At 51.1% G+C, this 14,385-nt stretch overlaps 1 non-coding gene across 1 annotated transcript; it reads right to left on the reverse strand.

Moving 5' to 3' along the window:
* Positions 1–9,752: 9,752 nt before the first annotated feature.
* LOC120965693 (small nucleolar RNA Z247) lies at positions 9,753–9,891 on the reverse strand. Its single transcript, XR_005758721.1, has one exon. It is a non-coding gene; the product is annotated as a small nucleolar RNA Z247 (small nucleolar RNA).
* Between the last annotated feature and the right edge of the window lie 4,494 nt (positions 9,892–14,385).

Consider the following 14,385-nt stretch of genomic DNA (forward strand, 5'->3'; position numbering starts at 1 on the left):
GCTAAGAGGCTTTGAGGTACGCAAAGTAATATATATTTTGACGGTACCGCACACGCTAGGTGTGCCCTATGTAGATAGTAGCCCCTGAGACTCTAGTTGCTGTTGAAAAAGACGGCAAATAGAGGATCATAGTCCCAGGAAATAATCGTGTTGCTTTCACGTGGAGGTGGCTGAGGGTCCGGTGGCTAGCCGGACTGGTGAGTTTGCCAAGCTAAAGCGGCAACTTGATGCGGCAGATGCCGACATCGTGCTTGTAAACAAGCGGCTTGACGAGGTACAGGGTATGTATTCTCCTATGATCAACACAAAGAGGAGCATGATGCTAGTATCTGTAATATGATGTGACTGCAGATGGAGCTGTCGCCGTGGAGACCCTTCGGGCGGACTTGCCCAAGCCAAGGAACAAGCTAGGAGGAGTGATGCGGCCGCCCTAAAGGCGGTCGAAGAGCTAAGAGCCGAACAGGCTGCGCATTGCCAGAGCAAAGAGAAAATGGCCAAGATGGCTGTTGAGTTGAAAGATGCCGCCGACCGTTATGAGCTTCTTGAAAAGGAAAGCAAAACGAAGACGGCGGACCTGGAGAAAGCCACGGTAGCAGCCAAGGAAGCCCGCTCTAAAATCAGGGCGGCGAGGGAGGAGCTACGTCAAGCCGGAGATATCGCGGCTGGGAAGCCCTTTTTGTTGCGGACGAAGTTCGGAGATCCTAAGTATGCCCTTCTGGATCAATTATGGAGTTCTGCGGACGCGTACCTGGATTTGGCAGCAAGTGCTGCTGATGCGACCAAGTTTTTCGAAGATCAAAAAGATCACGAAGTGGAAAAGTTGTTCTGGTCGCAGTTCAATGCTCCGGCGCGTCCGCTGCTGTTAAATGAGCAAATGGCCGAGTGGGCCGAGCTCCATAGGTTGTCCGGGCTTGCCATGAGGTCTATCATGGATCGTCTCTGGCTGGAAGGACCAAGGCCGGATAGTTATTTTGGTCTTGTGCAACGATTCCTTGGTGTTGTGCCTCTTATCGATGTTGTAAAGAGGTCGGCGTGCATAGAGGGTGCGCGGATGGCTCTTGCCCGTGTCAAGACATATTGGGCAGAGATGGAGGCCACCGCGATTGCAACCCAGACTCCGGCCGTAGGCCAGGTTTCGGCCGAGCAATATTTTGAAGAAGTCTTAGAAGGCGCTCGTTTAATAGAGGCTCAGTGCTCGAAGAGTATCATGTTCTAGTGACATGTATCCCAATTGTAAGAGCAATGCTATTTAAATTATAAAGGTTGTGTTTATACTTTTGCCTGAAAGTATTATTATGCCTCATGTGCGGTCGTTTATGTATATATGTGTGTGTGTGTATATATATATATATATATATATATATATATATATATATCCTGAAAGTTTGCAGTCGTCGGCTTTAGCCCCCACGCATACAATGCGGGGGTGTTCGCAAAAGCGCGCCTTCACACTTGATCCAACGTCTTGGTCCATTAAGGAGGTGGTAGCGCGGCGAACGAGGCAATCAGACTATATTGCTTTAACACTTTCACTTTACCATAGTAGTTTGACAGTGGGGCTACTATATAGCCCCTGGTACTTTGGCGCTCGTCCGAGTACGGGGCGCGTACGTACATGACCGGGAAAACCGGCCCTTCGTTAATGCGGAGGAATCCTGAAGATTCCGCTAAGTCATCGAGTGGTTGACCAGTCTCGCGCTTTATCATGACAGTCAGTTTTCGGCTTTCTCTACTGAGGTGCTCATCCGGATGAACCAGGGCACAATCGCAGTAGTTCTCCTGGTGCCACCTTAGCCGATAGAGCGGAACGTAAGATAGCAAAACGCAGGAGCCGGGCAAACCCAACATTTGACCAAAGACATGATTCGGAGCTGATGCATACAAGGCCAAACTCGCGACGCCGAACACTCCCTAAGGTATTCGGTCTTTATAACATATACCGGGCTGAGTAACGCCCTTGATGATGAACCCCGAGTGTCCAGGTACGTGCATTGTTCTGACGTGGCGAAATGCCAATAACGTCAGCATCCCTCTCGGTTATACTGAATATCCGGAGGATGTGAAGCAACAAGAGACAATAAAAAAGGTTTACACAGGGTCTTAATCTAAAAAGAAACCTTTGAGCGAGGCCCCGCTGCACGTCTGCGCCTGTGTCTCCGTTGTGCCGTATCCTGGAAGGGTGTAGTACGATTATCATCTGTAAAAGAGAAGAACTTAGGTGAAAGTTGTCGTGCAAAAAATTGGTGATTCTCAATGAACCATTAAAATTCAAGATAAGTAAGGTCGAGCCGAACTGTAGTCCTTTTTACATGCGGGAAGACCCTGGTACCGCCTATGGGGGTATATCCATCAAACCAATCTCAGGTTTATCTAAGCTGTTACAGCTAGTGATGCGCCGGACTCGTCTAGCCGTGTTCGCGGTCTTGACGACCGATCATCTATTCTGGTTGGAGAGGCCGTTTAGTGTTCGGCTGCTAAAGCCGCCATACGCTCTTCCGCGCGTAAGGAACACTCAACATTTCCACTGACTGTGATGATGCCACGTGGACCGGGCACCTTAAGCTTAAGAGAAGCGTAATGCGGTACTGCATTAAAACGAGCGAAAGTTGTTCTTCCGAGTAGTGCTTGATAGCCGCTTCGGAATGGAGCGATGTCGAAGGTTAACTTTTCACTTCGGAAGTTGTCAGGAGAACCGAATACAACCTCTAGTACTAGAGAGCCCGTACAGCGGGCCTCTGGGCCTGGTATTATTCCTTTAAAGGTAATATTGCTTTGGCTGATTCTTGTCGGGTCTATCCCCATTTTGCGGACTGTGTCCTGATATATCAGATTAAGACTACTGCCGTCGTCCATGAGGACTTGGGTGAGATGGTATCCGTCGATAATTGGGTCTAGCACCAAGGCAGCCAATCCTCCGTGCCGGATACTTGTCAGGTGATCCCTGCGATCAAAAGTGATCGGGCAGGCCGACCAAGGGTTGAACTTAGGGGTGACGGGCTCTACGGCGCGTATGTCTCGGAGTGCATGTTTGCTCCTCCTCTTCATCACGTGAATCGTGTTCACTGTTTTGACCTCTGGTGGGAACTTTTTCTGTCCCCCAGTGTTTTGCTGACGAGGCTCATCCTCGTCTTCACTTGGTGTCTCCCTTCCCATGTGTTCGGCGTTTAGCCTACCGGCCTGCTTGAAGACCCAGCATTCTCTATGGGTGTGATTTGCAGGTTTATCGAAGGTGCCATGAATCTGACATAATTTGTCCAGAATCTTGTTTAGGTTGGACGGTCCATCTCCGTTGCCTTTGAAAGGCTTTTTCCGCTGACAGGGTCGAGAGCCCCTGAATCCGGCGTTTACCGACGTGTTGTCTGGGCTGTCTTCGTTATTTCGATGCTTGCTTTTATTGCGTCGTGGTTTTCCATTACCATCCCTGACTTCAGATGTGCCTGGGTCGCTGGTGCTACTACGTGCCAGCCAGCTATCTTCGCCCGCGCAAAAGCGGGTCATGAGGCTTGTTAGGGCTGCCATTGTTCTTGGCTTTTCTTGGCCGAGGTGTCTGGCGAGCCATTCGTCTCGGACGCTGTGTTTGAAAGCTGCTAAGGCTTCGGTGTCCGGGCAGTCGACGATTTGATTCTTCTTAGTGAGAAATCTTTTCCAAAGCTTTCGGGCAGACTCTCCGGGCTGTTGAATTATATGACTTAAATCCTCTGCATCCAGAGGTCGGACATAGGTCCCTTGAAAGTTAGCCCTAAAGGCATCCTCAAACTCCTCCCAACTTCCAATTGAATTTTTCGGGAGGCTCTTCAGCCAGTGCCGAGATGGTCCTTTCAACTTGAGGGGCAAGTATTTGATGGCGTGGAGATCATCTCCGCGAGCCATATGGATATGGAGGATGAAGTCCTCAATCCAGACCCCAGGGTCTGTCGTTCCGTCGTACGCCTCTATGTTCACGGGTTTGAATCCCTCTGGAAATTCATGATCCAGCACCTCATCGGTGAAACATAGGGGGTGCATGGCACCCCTGTATTTGGATGTGTCATGGCGTTCTGACGGTTGTAGTGTTCGGTTTTGATTATGCGCTGGAGCGCGCTTCCTAGATCCGTAGATGGATCTGGTCACGCCGGCCTTTTGATGCCAGTCCTCGCGTGGATCGTGTGCTGACTTATGTGCGGCCTCGTTAGCCGCTCTATCCCGGACACGAGGTGGTCGATCCGACCGGTCGGCCGTTTTATTTTTCGGCTGTGTGGGCTCTAAGGCCTTATCATCGAATTCAGGCAACAGCTTGCGCTTTGGATAGCTCTTTGTGTGGCGACTACCACCGTACTTTTCTTCAGTGTCAAGCACTTTGTTCCATCTACTGTTGAGCGTATTCTGCGCGGCCTTAAGCCTTTTCTTCTGCTTCTTCAGACTCCTCGGGGTTGCAATAAGCCTTTCACGAAGGTTCTCTTGTTCCAAGTGTCTTTCCGGGATGATGTGTGCATCGTCGTCCGGAATGTTTTCCTCTCTGGAGAGAGGTTGATGAGCTTTATCCTCGGCGTCGCCGTGATCGGAGAGCGGCTCCGTACTATGTTCGCCGTCCGCCGGTTCAATGTGGTCGTCGTTTCCTCCGGAGTCGACCAGGGTATTATTTTTTCTTGCGCTGTTATCGCTGTTCTTGCCGAGGCGGGATTTGGAGCGGCGCCTACGCCGTCGCTTTGGTTGCTTCTCGAGGGAGTTATCCTTCGCTGCATCCTTCCGTTCCTCGTCGTTGTTTTCTTTGGGTGTGTCCACCATATATATATCGTGTGATGAAGTGACAGTCCAGTGCCCTGTGGGCGATGGTTCCTGTTCTGCTCCTGTATCGTCGTCCATACCGTCGATATCTTTGGAGTCAAAATCGAGCATGTCGGTTAAATCGTCGACAGTGGCTATTAAGTGGGTAGTGGGTGGGGAACGAATTTCTTCGTCGTCCGCTTCCTGTTCGGGCCGGACATAGTTCGGCCAAGGACCTCCTCACAAGGAGAGAGACCTTAATGAATTTAGCACATCGCCAAAAGGTGAGTGCTGAAAGATATCCGTGGAGGTAAACTCCATGATCGGCGCCCAATCAGATTCGATAGGTATGGACGCAGGCGGTTCGGGGCCTGTGGCCGGGGATGAATCCGAGGATCCGGCGACACAGGTCTCATAACAGGTGAAGTCAGTATTCGGCTCTATCGCCGCTAAGTGTGCGGCCTCCGTGGCGGGGTCCATCCACCCGTCCTCAGATGGCGCAATTTGTTCCGGATTGAGGGCCGGAGTGGTTGCAGGTGTGATCTCCCGAACACTGTCCGAGGGTAGAGCTAAGTCATGCTCGTCGTGATTGTGCGGCGCACCTGACATGGGCTCTAATCCGTCGAAGATCAAGTCTCCGCGGATGTCGGCAGTATAGTTCAAGTTTCCGAGCCTGACCTGATGGCCAGGGGCGTAGCTCTCGATCTGCTCCAGATGGCCAAGCGAGTTGGCCCGCAGTGCGAAGCCGCCGAATACGAAGATCTGTCCGGGGAGGAAAACCACACCCTGGATCGCATCGTTGGCGATGATCGGAGGAGCCATCAAGCCTTTATCGTGACGACACAGTGGAACTCTCAATGAAAGCACCAATGTCGGTGTCAAAACCGGTGGATCTCGGGTAGGGGGTCCCGAACTGTGTGTCTAAGGCGGATGGTAACAGGAGGCGGGGGACACGATGTTTACCCAGGTTCGGGCCCTCTCGATGGAGGTAATACCCTACTTCCTGCTTGATTGATCTTGATGATATGAGTATTACAAGAGTTGATCTACTAGGAGATCGTAGAGGCTAAACCCTAGAAGCTAGCCTATGGTATGATTGTTCTTGTCCTACGGACTAAAACCCTCCGGTTTATATAGACACCGGAGGGGGCTAGGGTTACACAGAGTCGGTTACAAGGGAGGAGATCTACATATCCGTATTGCCAAGCTTGCCTTCCACGCCAAGGAGAGTCCCATCCGGACACGGGTCGAAGTCTTCAATCTTGTATCTTCATAGTCCAACAGTCCGGCCAAAGGATATAGTCTGGCTGTCCGAGGACCCCCTAATCCAGGACTCCCTCAATAAGCATGACACACCTATTCTTCCAATGCCTAGTTCATCAAGCAAAGTTTCAATCCACATTACCTCAGCTGTTGCATTTGCCAAAGATTTATATTCTGCTTCAGTGCTGAAACGTGACACCGTAGCCTAGTTCTTTGCACTCCAGGATATAAGATTCGACCCAAGGAAGATTGCAAATCCTCCTGTGGATCTTCTGTCATCAAGGCATCTAGCCTAGTCTGCATCAGAAAATGCACTCACTGTGGTTGAGGGAGACTTACACAATTTCAGCCCTGTGTTGGCACTCCCTTGAAGATACCTCAATATCCTCTTTACAGTTGTCCAATGTACAGAAGTAGGAGCATGTAAAAATTGACATACTTTATTAACAGCAAAGGATGTATCAGGTCTTGTTAGTGTCAAGTACTGAAGAGCACCAACTATGCTCCTGCACTTGGTTCCTTCTTCTGAGATCAGTAATTCTCCTTCATATAATGACAGTTTGTCAGTGGTAGGCATAGGTGTACTGGAGGGTTTGCAATCCTTCATACCTACACGTTTGATTACATCTTTGGCATATTTTCCTAGGTTAGCATAATACCATCATGCAACTTTTTTACCTCAATGCCTAGGAAGTAATGTAACTCTCATAGCTAGATCTTTAAGAGCAAACTCATTTTCCAGATTTGATAGCAATGCTGAGGTAGCCTCCTGTGAGGAGCTGGTAACAATTATGTCATCAACATATATTAACATAAATATAACCACCTTCCCTTTATGGAAGAAGAAGAGAGAAGTGTCTCCCCTTGAAGGCTTGAAACCAAGTTGCTGAAGTTTTGCACTCAATCTTGAATACCAAGCTCTAGGTGCCTGCTTTAGGCCATATAAGGCCTTGTCCAACTTGCACACATGATGTGGCTTTGAACCATCTTCAAACCCAGGTGGTTGTCTCATATAGACCTCCTCCTCGAGAACGCCATGTAAGAACGCATTCTGAACATCCAATTGGCGAAGACTCCATCCCCTGGAAACACCAATAGACAGAACAAGCCTGTTAGTAGCAGCTTTAACTACTGGACTAAAGGTGTCCTCATAATCAATGCCATAACGTTGTTTGAAGACCTTAGCCACTAGTCTAGCCTTATATCTATCTATTGTGCCATCAGGTCTTTCTTTAATTTTGTATACCCATTTACAATCAATGATGTTCCTCCCTCGCTTAGGAGGGACCAAACGCCAAGTTTGGTTTTTCATAAGTGCACCATACTCTACATTCATGGCATTTTTTCAATTATCATTACCTAGAGCTTCGGTTGTTTTGAGGCTCACTAGTAGCAGCAAAATCTGCAAATTTAAAGTTCTTTTCATACCTGAGTGTCCCATCCTTGTAAACTGTGGGTTTTAAAATACCTTTCTGTGCATGTGTAGTCATCCGAGAAGGTGTGTCGGAACGGACAGGATCTGTGGCCACAGAGGATCCCAGCACCATAGCAGAATCCGCCTTGTCTGCCGCACGCACGGATGAGGTTGGATCGCGCGCCCGTGGACTAGGAGAGACCGGTCCTGGTGAGTTGGCTATTGCCACGTGACCGAGGGACGTCATGCGGTCGCGCCCGCCATCATTGCGCCGCACAGCAGGGGACACGCGACCAGCCGCATGTGGTTCACACCCAACCGCTTCATGACAGCCGGCGCGTGGAGACAGAGCAGGGCCCGGCCCACCTGACCGGCCTGGTGACCCGTGCCAGGCGTCACCCGAGGAGTGGATGTTCCCGGGCCCTGGCGGGGGCGGCGTCAGAGGATCCGCCTGGGGATCCGTTCTCACGTCAGTTCCAGTATCAGCGTGACCAGGAGAATCTGCCTCGTGTCCGCTGCCAGGTGTTTCTTGCTGCTGCTGCGTAAAATCACAAGCATTTGAAGTGCAGTTTTTATCTCCGTCAGAAGTAGGGTTATGTAACAAATGATCATCAGCATAATGTTCGTCCCCATGATCAGTTGGATTTAATAGCTCCGGATTTGAAAGGAGAATTTCTGCCCGAAGACGTGCACCGGTGTTTGGGTGTAGTGTGGAGAATGGGAATACGTTTTCATCAAAAACAACATCCCTCGAGATATACACACGTCCTGTTGGAATATCAAGACATTTAAACCCTTTGTGAAGATTGCTATACCCAAGAAAGGTGCATTGCTTGGAACGGAATTGAAGCTTGTGCTTGTTATAGGGTCGGAGGTTAGGCCAACAAGCACACCCAAAAATTCTAAGTGAGGAATAATTGGGCGTTTCATGGAACAATAGCTCAAGAGGGGTTTCAAATTTGATAACTTTGCTAGGAAGGCGATTGATGAAATAAGTAGCAGCAATAAATGCTTCATCCCAAAACTTTAAGGGCATTGAGGCTTGGGCAAGAAGAGACAAGCCTACTTCGACGATATGTCGATGTTTTCTTTCTGCTGATCCGTTCTGCTGATGCGCATGGGGACAAGACACATGATGAGATATTCCTATCTTTATGAAGAAGGAGTTGAGTTTTTCATACCCCCCTCCCCAATCTGTCTGAAGAGCAAGAATTTTGCGATTAAATTGTCGTTCAACAAGGTGCTGAAAGTCATGAAATTTTTGAAAAACTTCAGACTTGTGTTTGATCGAATAGATCCATGTGAATTTACTGAAATCATCGATAAAACTCACACAATATTTTTTCTGCCTATTGTTTCAACAGCAGGGCCCCAAACATTAGAGAAAATAAGTTCTAAAGGAAACTTGGATTCACTTATTGACTTTGGATAAGGTAACTGGTGACTTTTACCCTTTTGACAGGCGTCACATAAAGACTCATTATTGGAAAAGTTAGCACAAGGGAGTTTATTTTGACTAAGAACTCTCTTGAAAATGAGAGGAGATGGATGACCTAAACGTCGGTGCCACCTATCCGAAGATATTTTGGTGGCACTGAGCACCTGCTTCTGGACGTTGGATCCCTTGTGCTTGACGGGGTAGAGACCACATCAACCCCTGCCTCGAAGGAATACCTTCCTCGTTCCCCGTTCCTTAACAAAAAAAGAATGAGGATGAATTTGAACAAACGTGTCATTGTCAAGTGCAAGGCGACTAGCAGAGATTAAGCTCTTGCTAGCTTCCGGAACATGAAGGATGTTATTTAGATAAAGATCACGATCAGGGGTACGAATAGCTGAGTGACCAATATGTTCTATAGCCATACCTGACCCACTAGCAGTGTGGATTTGCTCGCTCCCAGTGTAGCGGTCACGGACGGTCAGCCTCTCAAGGTCGCCTGTGATGTGGTCGGTGGCGCCGCTCTCAAGGTACCAGTTGGTATCCACCCCGTACTGAGGTGCTGCAAGGTTCGCCGACCTCTCTTCTCTCCTTGGTAGGCTTCATCATAGCGTTTCCAGCACTTCCACGCTGGATGACCAAGTTTGCCACAGATCTGGCACTGGATCCTAGGTGTGGGGGAATTGTTGTTGTGGTTACCCCCACCACCATTTTTGTTGTAGTGGCCACCTCCTCCTTGTCCACCGCGACCGCCAGACTTGATGTATGGGCGGCCACAGTCACCGCCATTGTTGTTGTTGCCTCCACGGCCACGGCCACGGTCACCACGCCCGCGACCTCTGGTGGCAGCATTGGCAGAGGACTGCGACACTCTTCCATGGAGCTTCATCCGCATCTCGAAGCTGATGAGCTGAGAGAACAGCTCGGGGACGGTGATCGGCTCCACTCTGGAGCACATGGCGGAGAGCACAGGATCAAATTCCTCGTCCAGGACAACGAGGATGTGGGAGACGATGTCATCATCGTCAATCTTCTTCCCTGCAGCGATAAGTTCATCGCACAGAGACTTAACTTTCCCGACGCAGTCGGTGATGGAGGAGCTCCCTTTCTGCAGATTGGCGAGGGTGATGCGTGTTGGGGAACATAGTAATTGCAAAAAAATTCCTACGCACATGCAAGATCATGGTGATGCATAGCAACGAGAGGGGAGAGTGTCGTCCACGTACCCTCGTAGACCGTAAGCGAAAGCGTTATGAGAACGCCGTTGATGTAGTCGTATGTCTTCATGATCCGACCGATCCAAGTACCGAACGCACGGCACCTTTGAGTTCAGCACACGTTCAGCTCGATGACGTCCCACGAACTCCAATCCAGCAGAGCTTCGCGGGAGAGTTCCGTCATCACGACGGCGTGATGACGGTGATGATGTTGCTACTGATGCAGGGCTTCACCTAAGCACCGCTACGATATGATCGAGGTGGATTATGGTGGAGGGGGGCACCGCACACGACTTGGAACAATCAACTTGTGTGTTCTAGGGTGCCCCCCTCCCCACGTATATAAAGGAGGGAGGGGAGGCCGACCGACCTCTCTAGGCGCGCCAAGGGGAGGAGGAATCCTCCTCCTAGTAGGAGTAGGATTCCTCCTTTCCTAGTGATCACATGATCAAAATAATGCTCGGGTCGACGATGCTCCTTGCCCTTAGGCGGTCCCTCGGTCATCAGCTTCTTGGCATCCAGCTTCGCCCAATGCGTCTTGACGCGGGCAAAGGCCATACGCGCACCTTCAATACAGACCGACTGCTTCACGGCTTCGAGCCGCGGACAGGTACTCACAAGCCGCTGCACAAGTCCGAAGTAGCTGCTGGGTACAGGATCGGCAGGCCACAGCCGGACTATAAAGTCCTTCATGGCTAACTCTGCCAACCTGTGCAGGTCGACCAACTGCTTTAGCTGGTCGCTGAAGGGCACCGGACGTTCGGATCCCAGATATTGGGACCAGAACAGCTTCTCCGTAGACATCCCTTCCTCGGCTCTATAATGCTCGGCCGCATCCGACACACTGTGCGGCAGACCTGTAAATGCCCCTGGAAAACCAAAATTCAGGATAAGTACAAGGGATGTTGCTTCTACACGCTTGCTCTGCATGGTGAAGAACTTACCCGCTGCAATCTTCTTGGCCATCTCGATTTCCTGGAGGGCGCTCTGGGCTTCGGCTCGCGCATCCTGAGCACTCTGGCGAGCCTTCACCAATTCAGACTCTTGCGCCTTATAATCGCGCTCCAGGGCCTCAAATCTCTCTATCGCGCCCTGGAGCTGTTGCTGCGCCTCACCAACCCGGGCCTCGTGCTTCTCGCGCAAGACGCGCTCTTTGGCCGCTTTGTCCTCGGCCTCGACTAGCGCCTTCTTCAGGGTTGCCACCTCGGCCGTGGCCCCTAATAAAGTTTATGACACTTTAGCCCAGTCGGACTATTCATTTCTTTTTGAAATATACCCACAGGTTACTGCATACCTTGGCTATCCTCCAACTGCTTCTTCACGCGGCCGAGCTCCTCCTCGGCCCGCTCCAATTTCTGCTTCAGTCCGGAGACCTCCGCAACATGAGCAGTGGTAGCCTGCAGCGATACCTGCTTATTCACATAGACAACTCATGTTAGACTCCTGCGATTTTTTGATCCTCTGTTCGGCTTTTCTTCCCGAACACCAAACAGAGTATCAGGGGCTACTGTCTATACTGTGATATTTTTCCTATAATCACATTACTTACCTCAAAGCCCGTTAGAAGGCTAGTGCAGGCTTCGGTCAGTCCGCTTTTAACGGACTGTACCTTCTCTATTACCGTGTCCATAAGGACACGATGTTCATCCACGATAGAGGCGCCTCGTAGCGCCTCCAGTAGATTATCCGGTGCCTCTGGTTGGAAAGAGGTCACCGGTGGAACAGGCACACCCCCTCCTGGTGGGGAACGCCGTTCGCTGGACCCCGGAGCCGTATAGATTTCCGGAATGGTATCCGGCTGACGGCCGAAGGGAACTCGGGCCCCATCACCAGTCCCCATGGGGGCTTTTTCCCCCATGTGTCCGGCGTCCGAGGAGTCATCTTGGGGCGTCACCCCGATGATCTCCGGAACCTCCCCCCAGCCTGGGAAAGTCTTTTTGGACACCGCCTCGTCATCACCCTTGGGTGAGATGGAATGAGCAGGTGGCGGAGACATGCTAGCCATCTCCTCCGTGTCCAGCGAATCCTCTGTCGAGGATCGCGGAGAGCCATCGCGCGCCGGACTGCAAGGACAATGTTTACAATATGTCAATATTACAAACCGAAAAAGCCAGACGTTTGTGAATTCTGGTACTTACGAAGCGGCCCGAGGCTTGGTCCGTCGAGGTCGTTCCAGACTGCTGTCAACATCCCACGCGGAGTTATCCGCGAGGGAGCCTATAACCCTCTTAGGCGCTTTCGCCTCCGGGCTTGTGGGGTCCGCTCTCTTCTTCCTCCCCGCTTCAGGTGGGGAGTCGTTTTCTTATTCCTCTTCATCGCCGTCGTCAGCGGACGAAGAGGAAGTCTCGCTTCCGGATGTCTCGTCCGGAGTGCTTCTCCGGCGAAGGCCCTTCTTGGCCCCTTGGGCCGCCTTCTTAGCCATCTTCTCCGGCACCTCATAAGGTGCAGGGAATAGCATCTTCTCCAATAATGGAAATTCTTGGTCCTCGGGCAGCGGAGCCGGACAGTTAATCTCCTCAGTCAACTTAATCCAGGCCTGAAAATAGGGGAAGGAAGCTTAAATTTCCTCTCAAAATATGCTAGTAGGGGATACTCCTTGAAAACAATAAGGGAACTGACCGGGTTGGGCTGGCGCTTTAAGCTAAGTCGCGGTCTTCGGTCGTAGGCGGTGGCGTCTCGCCGGCCTTGAAGAGCACCTTCCAGATTTCTTCGTGCGTCGTGCCGAAGAACTCGAGTAGCGTCTGGTGCTTGGCCGGCTCGAACTCCCACAAATTACAAGTTCGGCGTTGGCATGGAAGGACCCAACGAACAAGCATGACCTGGACCACGTTGACGAGCTTGATTTTCCTTTCTATCATGTTCTGGATGCACGTCTGGAGCCCGGTCAGCTCGTCCGAGGGACCCCAGGTTAGGCCCCTCTCTTGCCAGGAGGTGAGCCGCATCGGGATTCCGAATCGGAATTCGGGGGCCGCCAACCAGTCAGCATCGCGCGGCTCGGTGATGTAGAACCACCCCGATTGCCACCCTTCACCGTCTCTGCAAACGAACCTTCGGGCCAGGTGACGTTGGGCATCTTGCCCACCATAGCGCCTCTGCACTCTGCTTGTTGACCGCACACTACTTTCGGCCTCACATTGAAGGTCTTCAGCCACAGGCCGAAGTGAGGCGGGATGCGGAGAAAAGCCTCACAAACGACGATAAACGCCGAAATGTTTTAGGATGAAGTTGGGGGCTAGGTCATGAAAATCCAGCCCATAGTAAAACATAAACCCGCGGACGAATGGGTGAAGAGGGAACCCAAGCCCGCGGACGAAATGTGTAAGAAACACAACCCTCTCGTGGGGCTCGGGAGTGGGGACGATCTGTCCCTTGGCCGGGAGTCGATGAGCGATCTCTTTGGCCAGATATCCGGCCTCCCGGAGCTCCTTGATATCCTTCTTCTTGACAGAAGAGGCCATCCACTTACCTCCAGCTCCGGATCCGGACATCTTCGAAGTACTTTCTCGAACGAGGGAAAGGCTAAAGCTTGGGCGCTGGAGCTCAAGGACGGAAGGGCTGAGGAAGAGAAAGGGCGTGGGTGAAAGAAGGGAATCCTTACCCCCTTTATAGAGGCCGCGAATGTCAAGCGCCTTCCCACTCGCCTGTTGCCAATGGTTGTGCAAATGGCGCGGTTGGGTTACCCATGCCCGCATTGATGAGGGCCCCGCAATAAGCGGACACGATCTCTGCTTCGACAGGACGTGCCGAATAGCAACCGCGTCTCGAAACGTGGGGTGGCAGATGAAAAACGGTTCGAGATTATAACCGGACAGACGTGGCGTCATGTTATAAAAAACTGTCAGCAGATTAGACTCGTGCAAATATTATATTCTCTCTGCGGTTGTGTGTGGAATGCGTTACAGGTCCGGATACAATCATCGCGTCCGAATACTATCTTGGAGTTCGGAAGAAGGGGAATCCGTCTTGCAATGCCGAAGACAATCTGCGCGCCAGACTCCTCGTCATTGAAGCCAGGTTCAGGGGCTACTGAGGGAGTCCTGGACTAAGGGGTCCTCGGGCGTCCGGCCTGTTATCCATCGGGCCGGACTGATGGGCTGTGAAGACATGAAGGCCGAAAACTATACCCGTGTCCAGATTGGACTCTACTTGGCATGGAAGGCAAGCTAGGCGATCGATTATGAAGATTTCCTCCTATGTAACCGACCCCATGTAACCCTAGATCTCTCCGGTGCCTATATAAACCGGAGAGCATAGTCCGGATGAGGACATATTCATTACCATATACTCATAGGCTAGACTTCTAGGGTTTA

The sequence above is a fragment of the Aegilops tauschii genome, chromosome 5, assembly GCF_002575655.3.
Source record: "Aegilops tauschii subsp. strangulata cultivar AL8/78 chromosome 5, Aet v6.0, whole genome shotgun sequence".
Lineage (NCBI taxonomy): Eukaryota > Viridiplantae > Streptophyta > Magnoliopsida > Poales > Poaceae > Aegilops > Aegilops tauschii.